This window comes from Pinus tabuliformis, chromosome 5_2, assembly GCF_031772625.1.
Source record: "Pinus tabuliformis cultivar Carrire ecotype Pingquan chromosome 5_2, CPIR1, whole genome shotgun sequence".
NCBI lineage: Eukaryota > Viridiplantae > Streptophyta > Pinopsida > Pinales > Pinaceae > Pinus > Pinus tabuliformis.
The window spans coordinates 325,349,223-325,367,236 of record NC_142306.1 but is presented as its reverse complement, the minus strand read 5'-3'; positions in this window follow the sequence as shown (position 1 = coordinate 325,367,236).

Genomic DNA, 18,014 nt, shown 5'->3' with positions numbered 1-18,014 from the left:
GTTGTGATTAGTTTTTGCATGACTTTGTTATTATTAAGTTAGAAACACTCGAAGCAGGGACAAAGGTTAAATTTGAACATGTGAATGAAATATTTAAATATTTGTTTATAATAATAAATAATATATTTTTTTTAATTGGAATATTATGGGAAACGAAATATGAGTAGTCGGGCTTCCTTGCTAACAAATGTCATAGGCAGTGGTCAAGAAAGAGGTAACAAATGTCAAACTTCTCACGACTCTCTAAGATTTTAGGAGTAACAACTTCCACCCAAAATAAGGTAGTGGATAAGAAAGAAGTAACCTATGTCATAGATTTAACCTTCCATGACTCCACCAAAAATAACATAATTGTAATTGGATAGAAGTGTTATGTTGGGAAGGGAGAAAATGGTGATAAATATAGCTAAACATAAATGCATACTGTGAAGAAAAAGACTATACGTTTTTTTTTAAAATCTTAGATATAGAAAACAAGAAAGTGTAGTCAATAGAGTATATAAGGGGAAGACGAAATTAGCTGGTTATTGATAACTGAGGAGTTTGAGGCTCATGGGGATTTTTGGTTAGCAGGTTATTGATAGCAGAGGAGTTTGAGGATCATGGGACTTTTTGTTATTGCAATTTAGTGGTTAAAAGAAACATGCTTGTTCCTACTATATTTCCAAAAATACATATAGGTAAAAAGTAATTTATTATAGACGGTTTTTTGTCAGGATGTTCGTTTTAAAACATTTTTTTAATAAATTTTATTTAGAATATAAGAATTTGTATGATAAATAAATCATAAGCAGTGCATTCAATGAAAAACAAAAGAGAAAAAACATGTTTGTAGTAAATGTTATTTATCATATAGGTGTTTCCATGACGAATGAATTATAAGCAGTGCATTAAATGGAAAACGAAAAAGGAAAACAATGTTTAAACGCTGATGAATGAATATCTGAATACTGGAATAGAAAATTTGTGGAACTTTTCATTAGCATATGCACTTATTACTAGTGAGAATGCATGCTATACAAGTATGTTTCTAGACTTATAATTTGTACTATTTAGTATGAAGGAGTTTATCTTAATGAATAGAATATTTAATTGAATGAGAAACATAAATATTTATTTAAGCATGAAGAAGTAGATATAAATATAAATTTTCTTACAATTTGCTAAAGTATTATCGTTTTGTTTCACATTCTAACAGTAAAAGAATAATGATATAGAGGTTTTAGTAAACTTCGCATGCTTGGAGATAGTATGGATGTGTATCCTTCATATTAATGATCTATTGCATGTGGTACCACCTAAAGCTTAGCATGCTTGGAAGGTAGTATGATAGAATGGATGCCTAACCTTCATAGTAAGGATCTATTGCATGTGGTACCACCTAACCTAAAAAAACTCGTAGGAACAATCTGGGACACGATTACATAGATATGCTTTAGCCACCCCTATTTCCAAGTTTGCTTAGAGAAATTCTGAGCATATGCTTTAAATCGTGTGTCCTTAGAATTAAAGGATTACTAATGGAATCTAAGTTGATGTGGGAAAAGGACAAATGCTTTAGCCACCCTTATTTCCAAGTTTGCTTAGAAAAGAGCATATGCTTTAAATCATGTGTTTTGAGAATAAAAAGATTACTAATGGAATCTAAGTTGATGTGGGAAAAGGAATGTGTCTTTTTTATGGTGAAAAAAAGTTATTAATTTATTTAAAAGTGAAAACTATTGAAAACCAAATAAATCATAAAATAAATAAATCTAATTATAAAGACTAAATAAATAAATCTAATTACGAAAACTAAACCCTATATAAAATGATAAATTAAATTACTTACATGAAAACGTATACATTATATACGCATAAACTATGATTTTAAGAGCCTTTGTCACTTGCTAACTATGTGGTACAAAGTATTCTCAAATATGAATAACTCTAAAACAACATGCCTAAACATATTCATTATTTAAATTAATACAAATAGTTGAAAAATACATTAAACTATGTTTAAAAATTGAAGAATTAATCTATAACCATAACTTGACACGAAGTACAGAAATATTTTAAGTATGATATGAATTATTGTTTCGAGTGGAAAAATATTGAGTTTAGTCCTGGATATCATACATCTTACAGGCATACTAGGAAATCTATGTTAATATCTTCAGCATAAATTTAAAATATTTAAAACAAAAAGCCTTATCCAAAAGGTATGATCGCGAAAATGTACCGTAAAAAGATTCAGGTAACTGTAATCATGGGTGACTTGTTAGAAGTACAAAGGTGGATATGGAATTCGTTCAAAGTCATAAAACTCTAAACATGAATATAGCGTTTCATTAAAATAAAGCTCTTTTATCCAAAAATATGGAAGTAATAATTTGAAAACTTAGTAACCAAGAAAAGAGAGAAGGGTAAGGTAGAAATATTATTGTTTGATACCTATTGGAGGTTCTCATATCCACAACAATAGTGGGCCAACAATTTTTTTTCTTCCATAGATACTGCTTTCATTAGAAAAACTTGAAAATGAACCAAACAAGAAAACACTTATCAATTAAAAGGAAAATGAAAGTAACAGCTTAAATTATACACATTAGAAGAAAGGGATCACAAAAGTGAACCCCCTTTTAGACATCGTATCACGGTTTACAGACCCGAAAAATTTATTATGATAATAAGAGCCAAAATAAAGGTTTTGTAAAATCGTTTAACATATAAACACATACATTATTCAAAAGAGAATAAGTAATATGTCAAGGATTAATTTGAAGAATTAACTCTAAGAACGAAAAAGAAAGGCGAGTACCCGGAAAGATAAATTGGATTTGTTACCTAGCCAAAAATTATCAAATTCCATGGAAAGCTAGATGTTGAGAAAAATGGGTGTTTCATTATTTTTTAAGTCATCACCTAAAACCTTAGACAAATTCTTCCAGTCCAAAACTTTTGTATTAAGAAAACCTAAAAGGGAATTTTAACAAATTTTTTTTTTAATAAGTTAAGAGTCAAATTTAATCATTTAAGTTCTATATAGAAGAGAGGGAAATAATAGAGAAGATGAAATCAGTTCATAAATGCCATGGGTTCAAATCCTTGGGACATTCCAAATATTTCAGTGAGAATGTAAACTCTAGATAGCCTACTACCTTTGCATATAAACTTTAGCAATATTGAAGAGACAATTATGTTCAAGGGGGACTGATGTTTAAAATATTTTCTCTTTGAAACTAAATCAAAAGCTATGAAACCCCAAAAGAATTTTCAATAAACAGATTAATGTCAAGTGACTCTACAAATAACCTAGAAATTTCCAAACAAATACTCATTATCAAATCATTTGAAGATTTTGATAAAGAAAATAAAAGGAGATTGTTAGAAAATATTTTCTCTTACACATTGAATAATTAAAATTGGATTATTTAAGTTTGAACCTGGTAACCCGTGAAAACTCCATTGGAAGAATAAATCATGAAGGAAATGATTATTATACCTGCCATTAACATCTTGAAGCATGGTCATTGGACAAAAGGGAAGTCATTCCATGTTGAAACATTACCATATTTATTAGAGAATAAAAACTATGTAAACCCTAATCGATGGTAGTAGAAATCTTAGGTTGTAAGGAAAAAAATAACAACTGACAAGTCTAGGAGGGTAGTCAATCCAACCAATTTACTAAGGGGATCATAATCACCATTTCATCAACCTAAAAAATTAGATTGTCCATATGTGACTCTACTAGAGTTGTGCTCCTCATGCCTAACACATAGACAACTGACCCAGGGGACATGAAATTCAAAAAGTAAGCTTATGACTTGTGGAAGGTTCAAAAAGAGGGTGATTATTGCTAATAAGCTATTTTTACTTTAAAAGAAAAAATGAATTAAAAGTATAACGAGGGACAGCAATAGCCTAATAATATATTAAATCATTATAACATCAAGGGTCCAAATAATGGCACAAGAGTTCACATAACATATGATACATGGATAGACAGAAGACTTAAGGCACAAGAATAGAAAAATGGATAGATGAGGGTCACATAGAGGTTGTAAATCCATAGTTTGGAGTTCAAGTTTCATCCTTTATGTGTTTGTGAGAGAGATTATTATTCTTTTAAACTTAGGAAAAGAGACATGTTAATAGAATTACCCCCTGTCTACAATTTTTAAAGAAAAAAACTTATATGAACATAAGCATAGAGTAATGACTAGGTTATGCCAATTATTTCATGTCTATGTTGGATCTAGTAATGAGTAAAAAAAAAAAGTAGTAGTGGAGGTACATTAAATTTATTATTTATATAAAAATAAAAAAAGGGTAGAAACTTATGAACTTGGTACATTTAGATGATGATTCATTTCCCCTCTCCCATTTTTTATCTCTGCCCCCATGTCTTCATATTTTTATGGGGATTTGACTTTGTTTTACGAAATTGACATTCCATTTGACCATCGTCATTCTTGTTTTCTTTGTTTGAACCTTTTCCTTCTAAGTTGACCACAACCATGCCTCATAATATGAGATCCTTATTAGAAAAGACATGTATTAAAGTGTAGCTATACATAACGTGATAATTTTACTTACCTGTTTCTCATGTTTTTCCAGTATGGACTTAATCTATATTATGGTCTTGCTAAGATCCTCAATTATCCTCTAGATACTTTACTCATTAATACTAATGAGAACTATTATATGTTTCATGATATGGGTTATTAATATCTGTAACTTTCTCAACGCCTATGTCAAAGGAATGAATTAAAATATAAGGGAGGTGGAAGTCCTTTGTTATGTTCTCTATATTCTACCATATCTTCACCAATTTTTTTATCTCCTAACTCATTCTTTGAACACCTCCATGCAATGTGTGCTTCCACTATATACATTCGAACCTTAACCTATACAACATTAGTGGAAACTTGAGGGTTAATTTTAACAACTATATCTTATCATTCCATTAACCTATTAGATTATAAGTAATCTTGTTCATACTCAAATTCCCATACATAGATATATCTTTTAGCATATATAGTATCTAGCCAAAGCGTCTATAGATGTTTGGAATTGCTATATAATTCCCTCTACACCAAGTTGAATTTATTATATAATGTCAAGTCATATTTGATGAATTGAGGACATTTACCACAATGTCTATAATTTTCCACCAATATTTCTTCTCCTCAAACTCTTATTTCTACTTTTCACTATTCTTTCACCTTATAATTCCACCATCTTACATATTCACCAATATTATATCATTATGATGTTTTGGTGTAGCAATTAGTTGTGATTTCTTTGCGACAAATCATTCATGAGGGGTTATCTTCATTTTTCCATGTCTCTAAGACATAAAATATTTTTTCCTATGAGAATTTAGTCAATCCAGGAGAGCAGTCAATATCAATTTAGAAATTAAATTGGCTTTAAAACAATAAAATTTCCATTAACTGAACTAAATTAGACAATTTTTTGGATATTAGAGTGTATTGACCCAAATTTAGGCTACATATGAAGCTGACAAGGATGTATTTTATAATTTTAATCACGAAATCATAACATATTTGGAACTTAGGGAAAAATACTTCCATTTAAGGTAATATTCATTCATTTCAATGTTTAGACTAAAACATTTAGAGATATGCTCCCTTGTCTGTTAATTAATTGGGATAAATTTAGATCATGATAATTTCCCCAAAAAACAAATCTATTGCATGCATGATTACAATTCACAGCTGAAGAATCACTTAATCACCTCGAGTGCAAAAGGTGATCACTTATGACTATGGCATTGATAAATGAAGCTGAAAGTATATGTAACATACCTTATCTTCCTACCAATTGTTTTTTTTTTATGTTGATGTTACTCAATAGAGGGATTCTGCAAATACTTTATATCATTTATTAATTGATATCTTTCTATTTCTCAAAATTTAGATTTCTACTGTCTTAACTATGAATGTATTTGACATCATAGAAATTCATTCTACATAGCTTTTTATTTTGTTAGTATAGAGTTTCTTTTCTAATTTCATAATTTCCTCTCACCATCAACTTCACATTAATTTGGATGTACCCAAGGAATATATATATATATATAGATATATATGAAGAAGGAGAGAGAGACTATATTGAAATCATAAGTAACTCATTGCAGAAAGCTTATTTTACTTTTCTTTCATGCTTTTGATTTCTTTTCCAATTTATATATTCTATTTCCCATTGAATCAAAATAATTGATATATTTATTCGTACCTAGATTAACCTCAAATGATTTTAATTTCTTCCATATATGATATCAATAATCTTTCATTCATATTCTATCTGATTTGTCCTGATGATGGACCCCGTTTGGGATTTGAAACGTTCGCAGAATGAACTAAAAACCGTGGATAATACGGATCATGACACTACAAAAAACTTCCACAGAAGCTTAAAATCTAAGATATCAATATCATTTTTAATTCCAAAAATGTTCCACAAGGTAATACTAAAGGTGTTCTTCTTACCAACTATGTATCTAAACCTTTTGACCCATATATATATATATATATATATATATATATATATATATATATATATATATATATATATATATATATATATATATATATATATATATATATATATATATATATATATATACTTATCCAAAGCTATGTTAACCTTATAGAATGATGTCAAATTTCATCAACCTTCCATGCTCCTTTGGTCTCATTCCAAACCTTGGCATAGGTATATATAATAAATTCTCCCTCCAATGATGTCTAGTCATAGGTTTAAATCATTGACATGTATTAGAAGGTATATATATATATATATATATATATATATATATATATATATATATATATATATATATATATATATATATATATATATATATATATATATTTGTGTGTGTGTGTGTTTTCTTATAAGGGTCGAACCCCTTACATTACACATGCTATTGATTCCCTCATGCCACACTAGAATAGTCTATATGAACATACAATACTTAGATGTCATATGCAACTTCAAGGGTCATGATTTACTTTCAAGATCCAATGTTGTAGAATTTCCAAGGTTTTCTGAATCTACTAACCCTAGCCTTCAACTTCATTTTTCTTATTTGGTATGTATATCATGGATAGAGCATCACTCTACATATTGTAAAATGTATCATGACCCTTGGCCATATTTTTAGCCATATGACTTAGACTCCACCTGTATATTTCACTGGGAGCCATGTTCAACAACTGGAAGTTAAGAGGCTACAAAGAATTTTAAGGGTATGCTTTCAAATGAATGAAGAATTTGTTTAAACCTTAACATTGAGTTCGTGTCCTTTGATATAACAAGTACTAACACTATAATTTTCTTTTTGCCAACATTCTACTACAGGGATGTAGCGGACTTGGTTATCAAGGAAGGTGTGCTCTCTTTCCTTTCTATTATTAGTTGTAAAACGACCAAACATTCATCACAGGTAACCCTATAATAATCCTTTCAGTGTATTCAATTGGTTTTTTTTTTTTTTTATCTTTTCTTTTTTTGGGAGGGTGGGGGCAGGCGGGGGGGGGCATTTGATCAAGGATTTTTTGGGGGGCAGGGGTAGGCAAGAGGGGGAGGGGGATTTGATCAAGGATTTTTTGGGGGTGGGGGCAGGTGGGGGGGGATTTGATCAAGGATTTATGCTAATGTAAACCTTATACTAATGCAACCCTCACACTTATTACAACATTAATTGGGAATTATTTATGAATTGTTTTTGCATTTTTTCTTTATGGATCCATGTTTCCCATGGTAAGATCCCTATGTCCTATCTAACCTTTTTGTACACATTCCTCGTGAATGTTAATGTTTATGCGATTTTTCTTATTATTCAAGTGTAATTCTCAATTTTAGTTTCATTTCATTTATTACGTTCTCTTTTCATTACTCTTGTCTTAGTTCTAAATCTATTTATTTTCATGACTTCTGTGTAGGTATGGTTCACAAGGACATTTCTTCTAGTTTGCAGCTGCTATAAATTAAGTTAAGGTCACAAGGACTAAAACCCTCATTTCTTCTTACAACAGGTTGACACTTCCATTTTTTATGAATGCTTCCTGAGGTTATGATGGTAACAATTTCTAAATAGTTTCTATTAATTAAATCCAAATAAGGCTTTCTTAGTATGTAGTTAACCCTACAATGGTTTTGGTTTGTAACAAATCCATAGACTATTATGAACATTAAAAGTCAATTTCTCAGGCTTTTAGATGGGATATGATATTTTTAATTGTTGCCTCATACTGTTTGAATTTTATACCTAATACAAGGTATTAATTTTATAGAAGAGTATATAATTATATTCCTTCATTATGCTCAAATTCTTTGTTTCCCATGAATATTATTGTTTGAATGATTTATACAAAATATAATTGATATTATCTTTCTTTCCTTAAGGCTCATTAATACATGTTTTTTGATATATATTTCCCTACATCGTGAATTTCTATGAAATTTATTTTGAAAATAATGGCATGGTTGGTAACCATGTCATAAGGGATTAGTATACTCCTAATAAAGGCTCTCATTCCACTTCATAGTGTACTTTTTAAATTTATTTAGATTTACTTGAACTCTATAATAGTATTCCATAAGTGGTTCAGTAACCTCTGAACAACATAAGCTCCAATATTATATTTGAGAATATCTAAATGTGTTATTCCCTAAGGACACTTAAACACTCTCACAAATCCTTTTTGTAACGAAGGAACATTCATTACTTAAACTTGTTTTTGGGTTTTTCTATGCTCAATGTAAATTTCCCAATTTTACTTCTTCTTGCTTTACGAGACATGTGTATAGGTTAGACAAATAGTATAGAATTTTGCTACATAAATCCTTGTCAGGATTTAATACTCCCTTCACAACAAACCTTATGATACTAACTACTAAGGAAGTTGGAATTATAAGGGATATGTAATTTATCTGATAACTAATATAGCTAGTACTTTCAATTTCTAAAAACAATTATACAACTAGAGCTACTTGTACATTATTTTCCATAACTTTATTGTCAAAAAATTAAATATAATCTCATGTATATAATATCTCTTATGTCTTTTAAATTACTAAATAATTATCATTATAGTGATATATGTGTATTCTATTAGATATAATTTTTTTCTTGTTAAACTCCAGCTAAAATAATAAATTCTTACTTGAATTATAGGAACACCTTAGGAATTCCATATTTCCTTACCCAAGTTGTTTTGTAGATGCAAATCTTAGTGGATATTTACAATGATATATCCTTAATATGCATCTATCTCTTTATGTAGCTTACTATCTCAATCATAACCTGAAGGACCCATTACTGTAGCTAGATTTCATCTCTAGTTGTTTGTACATAAGAGTAGTTTTATTCTCTGCATGTATTCTTATAGAAATACTTATTTTTTATTTCAAATATCAGTATAGTATAATACCAAACCTAAACACTTATATTATGATACCAAAGGTCCACTTGTTTATCTATAAATATCAACATAATAAAATTACACACTCAGTATCCACGCTTTTAATTTAAAATACTATTGTATCTATGAATATATAGCCTACCTCATATGTATTCTATTCTTTAATAAATAATTCAATCTAATTCATCACCATAATAATAATCACGATTGTACAATTCAACACATAAGAATAAAACAAGATAAGTCCAACCATAATTAACTACTTGGAGAATACTTAGGAATAGAGCATGTTCCACCCAACCATGACTTGTCTCCAATAATCCCCTCCGAGCTTAAATATTCTTGCCTCCAGGAACCATCCACCTTCTTGTGTTCCCGAGTGATATTCTTATAGCTTCTTCCCAACAAATGTTTCCTTAGCAATGTCTTACTTTAACGGTCTCATCTCGTAGTTACCTAGGATTTTTTATTTATTTAAGAAAATGATATTTTATTTTTATTTAAGTGCCATTAATCTCTCTTCGACTATGATTTATTCTAATTTTCACCCAACTTAACATTTCTCTCCATCTTAGTCATTAACATAATGTCTCCCCTATTATGTTAACAGATTTAACAACTTTCTCCTATGTATTTTTCGAAGACTTTTTTGAAAGTCCCACCATGTGGACTTAGCCACCAACAACTTTTTTTATAAAATTTCAAGAAGTCTCTAATAATCAAGTTCTCTCTCCATAATATTTCCAAAAAACTCATTTATTAATTTAATGAAATACAATTAATCAGATAGTCCAATAATTTTCATTTTGGCTTCCATAACCACTAAGTTCTACAATAGTTCAATAATCTAACAATAGTCATGTCTTTGAAGCAACACACTAGGGGTATTACATTCCACCCTTGAAATAAAAAATGTCCTCAATGTTTCCTCAATTCCATCTTTTCTAAATATGTGAAGGAAATGATTCACACATTTCTTTTTCCTTTTCAAAATAGCCCCTTTAGTGTTAAGTACTTCCATTGCATTTTTATTGGAGTGATGGGTCAATTCTATATTATAATCTGATCATATTTGACAATCACATTCATTTTCTAGCATGTTTCCATACATATTGAACAAGTTCTTTCCATTTTTGTTCACGCACCCCACAAAGGTCATTAACATGCACCAGATAACGGTCATCAATATACACCCAAAAAAGGTTAACAACACCAATATAGCACGCTAACAATAACAATAATTACTTTTGTATATTTAGCCACTGGTTATGCCAAGTGACATGGACGCCATCTAATGTTTTTACTGTGAAAATCAAAACATGGAATTTCCACTTCGTTTCACATCATTTACATGAAAATAATAATAATTAAAGGTATACATACTTTCCTTTCTTCTTCTTATGACTCACACTAGTGACCTACCATACTAGGTAGCATTCCATTTTATGTTGCTATTTGGACATCATAGTATTAAATATGCATTAGTCATTCATAAATGAACTTAGAATATTCCTCTTTTTTCCTCATCTATTTTCGTGGTTGTTATATTATTATCTTTTCTACACAATGTGGAATTAGTCATGCCCATCTTAGCCATTTTCTCACCCTTTTCTATTCCCTTATTCATTCTTACAAGCACCAAATCCTACCAAACCACAAAAGTAAGACGAGATAGAAAAATAAATAACTCCCAATAGAAACACATGAAGTTAATAGGTAGCTTGACATACTCAAATTTCATGGTCAAAACATTGAAAGATATGTAGCTTTACAGATCTGCAACATTCCTTCTACACCTCATCTGCTACTCTCCCTTAACTCACTCCCTTGAGACTTTCAGTTTGTGTTGCATTAAAGGATGTTGATGAAGGTTCTGTATATTTTTATCCCATATATAACTATGGGATATTTTCCATTTGCATTCCTATACACATATACTATCTCAATAGACATTATGGTAATATCTTTATCTTCATCATTTCAAAACATCTTCACACTCACACAAACACACACACACATATCAACTAGGAAAATCTATGTTAAGGTATTTCCTTTAATAGTTATGGTTGCACAATTCAACCATAGACTTTTTCATTTTTGGTAAGTTGTCCCATGCAAGTTTTTATTCGCAGTTCAACTGTCCTGCTCTAGGAAATTTGGTCAGAATTGAATCGTTTATCCTACTACACCATTCAATGAACCTTTAGCCAACTAGTAGTTCAGTCAACCCATTAACTCTTTCCTAGATGGATCATATTATAACATAAACCAATTAGAAAAATCTCTAATAATTCAACCATACAATTCTGTGATCCATAAAAATTTGATGTTTATTTCATCCTTCAGGGCTAAGTCATTATGGATTTCTTTGCCCATTTCATGGTCTATTGCAATTTCCTTTTAAGGAATTACATGTTTTCACTCTAGATTATAGCCTTGACAAATTCCACACATACCACGTTTTGTGAAAATTAGATTTTTTTACATCCTTTTAGCATTGTTCATGGTTGTCTTCATGTTTTCCTGGTCTCTTGGGGAAGCCAAAAATTGCTTAAGATTATTTTTTTTCAATATAAATGTCTCTAATTTATGTACTCTATTTGTTATTTCCATTGTTAATTTTCTCTTATTCACAATTTATTGTGATATACCCTCTCTTCTTATAGACATATCACCTATTTAGTAGGTCTTGCACATACCTAACTATGCACTTATTTCTAAGCCATCCTCTTCTCAAACAATTCCCTTGGTTGTGCACTTCTTTCTTTGGTATCTTGTTATGCAACTAACTCATAAAATAGAAGAAAAGATAGATCAACAACTTCAAAATCAACCTATTCGAGGGGAAAACCTCGTTTACATTACACAAATGAACAATTATTGGATGATTCAAATTGCAAAACCTCCTTTCTATATATAAGAGTCTAAGGGGTCACAATATAATTAGAGCCAACATAACAATAATAACGTAAGGGTACAATAATAAAAATAGTGGGCTTCTATGGGGAACAACAATAACAATAATGGGGCTACTAATAACAATAAGAGAATACACTAGTATTATAGGGACCTAACATGCCCCTGTCCTTAAGAAAAAGGTGTTTTCCTCAACGCTTGACTAGTTCTGGATTCTTCTATATAAAATTATCATCCTCCCATGTGGAATATTCTGTGGGTAAGTTCTTCCACTTGATGAGATACTCTTAAATTAATCAATTTCGTAGTTGTTGATTTCTTGTTTCCATGACTGCTTCAGGTTCCAATATGATTTTTCCTTCCTCATCAAGTTCTAGCAATATTGTTTGAACTTGGAGCTTGTCACATATAACCTTCTTTAAGCATGAAACATGGAAAATTGGATGCACTCGAGAGGATGTAGGAAGCTCCAATTTGTATGCCATAGTACCAATTTTTGCATGACCTTCTAAGGACCATAATAATTTGGTGATAATTTATTATCCTTCTTAGCATGCTTGATGGACATTTGTTTGTATGTTTGTATACATAAAAATATCTAGTTTGCTACATCAAAACTTCTTTTGCTGCGATGCTGATCTTTTTGTTGTTTCATTCTATTCTGCACTAAAGTCATGTTATCCTTTAAGAGTTGGATATCTTGTTGTTGATGCTCTATCTCATCTTCCACTTCTTGAACATTAGAATTTTATCTTAAATATGATGTGATGGATGGTGGATGATATCAACAAAGTTCCATAAATGGGGTCATTTTTGCTGCAATATGGAAGGAAGTGTTATACCACCATTTAGCCAGAGGTAAGCACTTCACCCATTGTGTCTATTTATTAGATACAAACCAATGAAGATATCCTTTAAAAAATTTGTTCACTATCTCAACTTTCCCATTTGATGTAGGATGATAAGATGAACTATGAGCTAATTGAGTATTGAGACAAGAAAATAATTCTATCCAAAAATTTCCAATGAAAATAGGATCTTTGTCGCTTATAATAATCTTTGGGTTTCCATGTAGATTTTGAATTGTTTCCAAAAACGCAGTAGCAAATATACTGGCTTTAAATGGCTGAGATAATGCACAGAAGTGTGCATACTTGGTAAGTCTATCAACTACCACAATCATAAAATCCATTGAAGCCACCTCCCAATGTTGACTTCGAATGGATAAAGGTTGTAACATACATGGGGTATTAATTGTCTCAACATTATTTTGCTGGAAAACCAAACATTTCGCCACAAAATTTTGAATATTATATTTAAGTCCATCCCAAAAAGATTCCTTCTTAATCTTGTGGTAAGTTCTTAAAAATCCTAAGTGCCCTCCTAAGGGAGAGGTGTGCAATTCTAGAAGAATATTTTATTTGAGTTGGAATCCTTACAAAGGTATAAGTGAGCTTTGTACCGTAATGAATAATTATTATAGCTAAATGTATCATATGTACTAGGATCTTGCTGCAACTTTTGAATGAGTGCCCACACTTCTTCATCATTCTTCCATTCATCCCTCGCTTCATTTGTCCAATATGGTTGGATAATAGAAATGGCACAAAGAAATCCTTGCACATCCTCATCCTTTCTTGAGAGTGCATCTGCAACAACATTTTTTTCCCTTTCTTGTAGATGATTTAAAAGTCATAGCTCAACATCTTTGTGACCCATTTTTGCTACTCTTCGAAGGATAATATTTGTCCTAAAAGGTATTTAAGACTATCATGATATGTTTTTACCTTGAAGTGCCTTCCCATTAGGTAAGGTCACCATTTCTTAAGTGCATGTAGTATTTCCAACATTTCCTTCTCATAAATAGCTTTCTGTAAATACTTTCCTTTGATTGGATGACTTTCAAAATCAATGGGTGTTCCTTTTGGCATTAAAATATCACCAATTCCATTTCTTGAGGGATCTCATTCCACAACAAAGGTTTTTGTGAAGTCTGACATAACTAAGACCAGTGCTTCGCACATTACCTCTTTAAGATGCTCAAAGGCCTTAGTTTCTTCTAGAGTCTAAGAAAATGCATCTTTCTTCAGTACTATTGTTAGAGGTGCTACTATTCTCCCATAATCCTTAACAAACTTGCGATAAACCCTTTCAACCTGAGAAATCCTTGTAGATGTTTTATGGATGTGGAGTTTTCCATTACTTAATGGCTTTAATTTTGTTAGAGTCTACCTTCACACCCTCGTGAGATACAATATGACCCAGATATTCCACCTCTTGTATTCTGAAGAAATATTTGGAGGTTTTTGAATCTAAATGTTTCTCCTCCAATTGCTTGACCACCCTGTCAACATGGTCAACATGATCCTTCCAAGACTTGTTGTAGATTAGTATATCATCAAAAAATACTAACACAAATTTTCTAAGGAAGGGTTTGAAAATGGAATTCATCAAACCTTGAAATGTAGAAGGTCCATTGGTAAGGCCAAAAGGCATGACCAAAAATCCATAATAACCTTAATGAGTTCTAAATGTTGTTTTTGCAGTGTCTTCAGTCTTCATTCTTATTTGATGATATCCTAACTGAAGATCCAAATTGGTTAAGTAAATTTCTCCATGTAACTCATCCAATAATTAACCAATGAAAAGAATGGGAAATGTATCTTTAATATTGAGCTTGTTGAATTCCCTAGAATACGAACACATGCGCCACGATCCATCCTGCTTGTGTACCAATACTACTAGAGTAGAGAAATAACTTTGACTAGGTTGAATTATACTAGCCTTTGGCATTTATGTAACCATACGTTCAATTTTACTCTTTTGGGCATAGGAATATCTCTAAGGCCTGATGTTTGGAGGAATAATTCCTAGAGTAAAATGAATAGCATGATCATGATCACAAATAGGTGGGAGGCCTTTGCAAGTCTCAAATAATTTGGAATGATTTTCCAAGATGTTTTGGAGGTATGGAGAAATATATGATTTCGATGTTTGAACCTCTAGTGAACATAATTGTGCAATTATGCCCTGTTGTTATTTCTTTAGAAGCTTTGTCATGCTATTAGAGTTGATTATCTTTCCTCGTTTCCCTGCGATACCCCTTAATTCAACTTCCTTTCCTTCCCAGAAAAATTTCAACAAAATTTCTTGAAAATTTAAAGCTATTGTACCCAAAGATTGTAACCATTAAACTCCTAGTACAACATCAGCACCACCAATTGAAATGGAAAGCATTAGACTACTCAATACATATTATCCCATGGAGCACTTGATATTATGACACTTTCTAGAGCAATTTATGGTTCCTCCATTTGCAAGCATCACTTAACACTCTGGTGCAGGATATAGGAAGCAATTTAATTCATTTTCTATCTTAAAATGAATAAGATTATGGATACTACCAAAATCAATCAACGCTATTACCTTTTCTTCTTGATATAACCCCTTCTATCTTGAGAGTTTGAGGAGTGGTAATTCATGCCAATGCATTACAAGATATTGTCGGATTCATTTCTTCGTTCTGTAGGGTTGGCTCCTGGTGTATATCCTCCTCTTTTGATGTTTCTTGTTCCTTTTCTTCCTCCTCTTCACAATCTATGTAGAATAATTTCTTCTCAACACACTTATGACCTTTAGTGTATTTTCTATCACAACTATAACAAAACCCTTTTCTCCTTTTTCCTCCAATAGTTGTGATGTCGACCTTGTAGTTTGTGGAAGACTAGGACCAACAACACTTCCATATTTATAGTTATCATTGGTAAACGTCCTCATTGCCATAATTTTTCTTTCTGTTTTTCTTTCCACCTGAATACCTTCTCCAATGAATCAGGTTCCCAAAGGTGAACCTCATGTTGGATGTTATATTTTAAGGTCCCTATGAAGACATCAATCCTATGCTCCTCTAGAACATCATTTACCTAATATTTAAATTTTGGAAGTCTTCAATGTGGTCCACCATTGAACCCTTTTGTTTGAGATTTATGAATTGGCTAAAGAAGGTATTTCTCTTTGCATCTTCATAATGTTTTATCATTTCCTCAGTAAAAATTGACTAGGTGACAAGTAGTTTACAAGAACAAATCCATCTATACCATACAAATTATTTGGGTTCTAAATATAAAGATGCAATATCTACCTTTTGTGAGGGTTTCACATCATGCAGATCAAAATATTGCTCCATGTGTAGTATCCAAGTTACCCTATCATTTCCATCAAACTTCCTCATATCTATTTTTGGAATGTGGTGTTTCTTAAACCCCACTTTGGAGTCTCTAGAATCGTAATTGATATTCCTTTGGTCTTCATCATAATTTTCATGAATTGTCTTGTGACCACTGGGACACCTTTCTTCTAGCAACTTTGCCAAACCTTCCTTCAACCCCTCTATATTGGCATTCATCATTTCTTCCATATCTACTTTTAAACCATCTATCTTAGCATATGTTACTTTCTGTGAGTGAAATTTATTTTCACTTTGTCTCATAATTTTGATATATCATGTTGCATTTCTTCCTCTTCTTCATGAGTCATAGTAGACATTTTGGGTTGCTTACTAGGTGTTACCATTTTATTTTTTTGGGGCATCAATTAATGATAATTTTATTCACCATTCCCTTTTAATTACTTCAATCTATTTCTTCAAACAAAACTTATGCAATTTTTTAAAAATACTACACCTTTTTTTTCTTCTTTATAGGAGCTCAATATTGAATCTATTGTAGCTCTATAATTTCAGATCTTCAAGGTCTACAATTTCTTCATGTAGTAGTACTCTGAGTTCCCTTCCCAAACCCACAAGTCTGATTGAGATTGGATTCTCCAAGAAATATTTATTCCAAATTTTTCGTGATGACCTGATTAAAGACTAGTTCGGTAGAGCGAACTTGTATGAACTACCACGTGTCATTGTTTCGACCTTCGGCCCTGAAAACGATACCAAAAAAACTACAGTATGTCCTATTTTTTCATCTTTTTACGAAATTTGAATCTTATGCTCAGAGAGAAAGTTATGATTATTTTACCAAACTCTCCGTTTTGGGATGGAATTTGGGAACATGCAAAAACCCTAAATTCCTCAATTCATATCTCCAACAATACAAAAATAAATGCTCTGAAATTCGTAGAAGAAGTTCTTCAAGATGTCATCTTAAACGGCTTTTTTTTACCACTTTTGAAGCTTCGTAGAAAAAGGTTTATAGTGAAAATTCCACGATGACCTATTTGAAGTTGTGAAACCTTAGAATCAAAAGTAGTGATACCAAATGTTATGCAACCAAGTTCAAAATCAGCGTCTTCGAGGGGGAATCCTCATCTACATTACACAAATGAACAATTATTGGATGATTCAAATGAAAAAACCTCCTTTCTATATATAGGATTCTAAGGCATCACAATATAATCAGAGCTAATATAACAATAATAATGTAAGGGAATAATAATCACAATAGTGGGCTTCTATGGTACACAACAATAAAAATAAGGGGGTTGCACTAATAACGATGAGGGACACTAGTATTATAGGGACCTAACATATCTAATATATACTTTTACAAAGTAACTACAAATAATCCCTCATCCAAGCAAGTTTTGTATTTGAAACTTCCGCTTGAGTTCTCATTATGACATAATGGACTATTTTTTTTAGGTAAC